Source organism: Manduca sexta, chromosome 15, assembly GCF_014839805.1.
Source record: "Manduca sexta isolate Smith_Timp_Sample1 chromosome 15, JHU_Msex_v1.0, whole genome shotgun sequence".
Lineage (NCBI taxonomy): Eukaryota > Metazoa > Arthropoda > Insecta > Lepidoptera > Sphingidae > Manduca > Manduca sexta.
The window spans coordinates 84984-88756 of record NC_051129.1 but is presented as its reverse complement, the minus strand read 5'-3'; the positions used below and the strand labels follow the sequence as shown (position 1 = coordinate 88756).

At 43.5% G+C, this 3773-nt stretch overlaps 1 long non-coding RNA gene across 1 annotated transcript; it reads right to left on the bottom strand.

Annotated features, from left to right (window-relative positions):
* Positions 1-1123: 1123 nt before the first annotated feature.
* LOC115446436 lies at positions 1124-3207 on the bottom strand. The gene is made up of 3 exons (XR_003938917.2): positions 3066-3207; positions 2392-2587; positions 1124-1518 (listed from the first exon to the last, which is right to left on the bottom strand). It is a non-coding gene; the product is annotated as an uncharacterized LOC115446436 (long non-coding RNA).
* Positions 3208-3773: the final 566 nt, after the last annotated feature.

The following is a 3773-nucleotide window of genomic DNA, read 5'->3' as shown; positions in this document are numbered from 1 at the left end:
GGGGTCATCGTCTACGTGTACCGTTACACCGAGAAGGCAATTCGCAATTAAGTATTGTACATTTAAGAAATGATATTTTGTAAATGTAACTACGGACTTAGATATAAGATGTATTAGTTATGTTATAATAATAATTGGTCTCAGGTTAAGCAAGGATTTGCGTAGATTTTCTAATAAAAAAAAAATCTATCTGGTACTCCCCAGGTATATAGCATCTTCCAGAGGAGTGCTATGCAGGTGGCCAGACGTAAAGACATGTAATTTTTGTAATATACTTAAGAAACTGTCTTGTACCGGCCCCACATTAAATTAAGATATTAAAAAGTAAATCTGCAAATAAGTGGATCATAACAATCGGTGTTTTGTCACTTTCTTCATCCAAATAATTCATTACGAGCGAGCTGACAGAACACTAACATTAAGGGCTAAAAGCTGATTGGAAGATTTTTTTAAGGACTTATAGGTATAACGCGTTTCCGTTGTCGTGGCGTGCATTCTGCGTATTGATTGTGCCACTCCCCCAGTCACAGTCACTCAGTCACGCAGTCAGCTCAGGCTGACCCAGTGGCCCGCGCCGGTCCTCACTGGCCCCTTATGCGTTTCTATCTACAAGCCTATTCAGTATACATATGAAGTGAATAAGAAATTTATGTCAGTACCCCCACTTCCGTTGGACTAAGGCTCAGTCGTAATCACGCGGCATCATTAATAAAAATAAACATTTTTGCACATGCCGCATTTTTACGTTCGTTGATGGTGGTCCTTGTTTGTGCCGGCGTGGCGCGGGGGTGCGGGGTGCGAGGCGGCAGCAGGAAGCGCTCCATTATTAATGTATCTGTTCCGCGGACACTCGCCGGAACCTGCATCAACTGATCAGCTTCACTGCTAGCTCGTAAATAATGTCGCTGCCCCGCTCCCCGCACTCTTTACCTCACGCCTCACTTACGCCGAGACACGTCCACATGCGTTTTATATAATGAAAATCATTACGTGTTTTTGCAAATAATGGGGAAAATACTACGAAAGCATGAAATAAGTAATTTGAGGCAAAAGATAAGAGCCACCACGGAGCACCAACCTTTATATTATAGCGGGTTTGATTCCACACGAAAAACAAATACGTATACAATTCGGAAATATTTAGTTAAATTTTTTGTCTAAATATTTTTGGTACACATTTATAATTGATGATGTAGAACTCCATTATGCACCGAATATTCCAGTGTCCTGCTATGATTGTTAAATATGTTACTATCTGGAAACTACAAATACGCTCGTCGATTAGTTGGAGTTACACTTAAAAAACATGAATCGAAAGCTAATTATCGTGAGTTGTTAGTGGTGAATGTAGTGGCGCATTCACGGCAGCCCTGCGGTGACCCATTAATCCTCGGCAGGTGCTTTGCACCGCTCTCTTGCCGCTCGCTTTACACCACAGAGTACCTGCGGGGTTACTTTTGAGCTACTAGCGCGTCGCCCGCTGTACGTGTGGCGGCGCATTGTGCAGGCTTGCGGGACCTGCAGAGACATTGACATGTTCGTCCTCTGACAAGTATATTAGTTACATAGTGCTTTTAATTAGTTTTATTGATGGTGTTTAACAAAATAATAGTGGCATAACTTAGTAGGGAGTGATACGACTGAGAATATGTGTGGAATATCAACTTCAAACGTTGAGTTTTGAATATTATACTCATTCATTACTGTGTGTCCCATTCTGTTTGTGTTTATATAGACTAATTTAGAAGACTCAACTCTTCATCAATACAAGTGGTTAAAAAGCTTAAAATTATTGCGAAGAAAACAATTGAATATTATCTAGGATTTTAAATCCATTTATATTTCAAAATACCCTCTGAAATGTACATAAAAGCTGCCGAATGTAAATGTTATAACACAATCTGGGATAAAAAAGGTCTGTCGTTGAGCGTTATCGGCGCTGTCGCGGGCGAGTGTCGCGACCTACATACTCTCACGGCGGAGCGGCGCGGCGCGGCGCGGTGTGCGTCGAGTGTGGCGGGCGACGTGAAACTATGCTTTGATGTTGCCGCAACACACGCGCTGAATTGCACTCTTTATTGGCAAACTCCGCACTACGACTCGAGGGTATTTTGCGTACAAAGTGTGAGTTGGTTTTGTTAACAGCTACAGATTGTGTTTGTAGCAGATGTGTTTGGAACAAGCAAAGGAACACATGTGGGAGGGAACATGCAAATGTAAAGCCAGGTATTCACTACGCTAAAAGTTTCAAGCAATGAGATAAGCAAAGTTTATACAGTCGGATTGAATATAAGTGTCGTTACATGGAGACAAACAGACGCAGAATCCAGCATTTATAATACCTCGTTTCCTATCGTAGCTTAATAGGGAAGCAATACATATATTACTTACATTTGTAATACATTATGTATACTGTGTACAAGTACTACTTCCCGACCACAGACCACAGCACTAAGAGCAGCCCATAGTTCAGGGGCACTGAGAGCCAACGAGCCGCGTCGAGTCCACTCCGCGAGTCCACAAGACGCCGGCCCGGGCCGCGCAGCCCGAGCGTGACGACACGCCGCTGCCGCACACAACTGTACCACTGCAACGCATCAGACAGGAATTATGGCGACACAAATGTGCTTTACCATTAGCTGCAATGTTGATATGTAATTATTTCATTCATTTTCCAATAGTTTTACGAAATCAAAAATATATTACGCAGATAAAGGCTAACTACATTAACGTTAGATTTTTTGTAACATATTAAAATAAGAACACATAGATCTAGGACGCATTACGAAAAAAATGTGAGGCACTACGTAATGATATGCCCCACTCAAGCCGACACTTTTATTACGCAGATTTAGTTAAGAAATCCGCACGAATTTTCTGGGGGTCCGAGTGCATTTTTGACATAGGTGTAATTTTTTTTGTGATTACTGATCGGTTTGGACTCAGTGGTTAACAGAAAAACGAATTAATAGATGCCGCGTCTTTAAACAATCGACAGTACTCATTAAAGTTGGTAAGTTAGCACAATTATGTTAATCGTCGATCGTGCATGCAGATGTACCTACCGTGTGGTGCGGCTCTTAGACAGCAAGTTACCGGTGTCGACGAGGCGTCGGTACAAATGGTACACGTTAACAATACCCGCGATAACATTAATTGAAACAAGGAATGTTTACATCACACGCGAGTGCACAGCTCGTTTGCACGAGCTCGGGCCCATTGTGTCGGAGAGATGGCGGAGAGCGCTCGACACTCGCCGGAGAGTGGCGGCGGTAGCGGGTGTCGTCTCGAGGCGTTCTCCCACTGCCGTGTTATCCGCTCCGTCTATTTGTACGCGCTGATGTGGTTCATTACTGTGTTGGTAACAATAGATACGTTTTGTATCTTTACTTATTACATTAACTACACGCGTAACCTACTATGCGATGGTAGTGGTGTCAGAAACCAAAAGCTAGCTGTTACAGTAGTTGCATAGATGCACATCATGGACGAGTTTTGTGATTGGGTGTCATGTCTGAGATTCATCTCTGGCGATTATAGTGCAGGGCGCAGCAATCGAAGGACGAGGGTCGGTATACAATCCTGATGGCACCTTGTCGGCAAAAAACCCAGCACAATGTACGGCCTTGTTTTGCGGCGCGCGACACACGCGCTGTACACACGCCGCGCCGCCGCCTACACCTTCACACAACACTGCTCTACTTACGCGCAAACAACCACTATTGACTATCTTGTGGCCTCTTTCAACATTTCTGCTGCGTCACCTGACACAC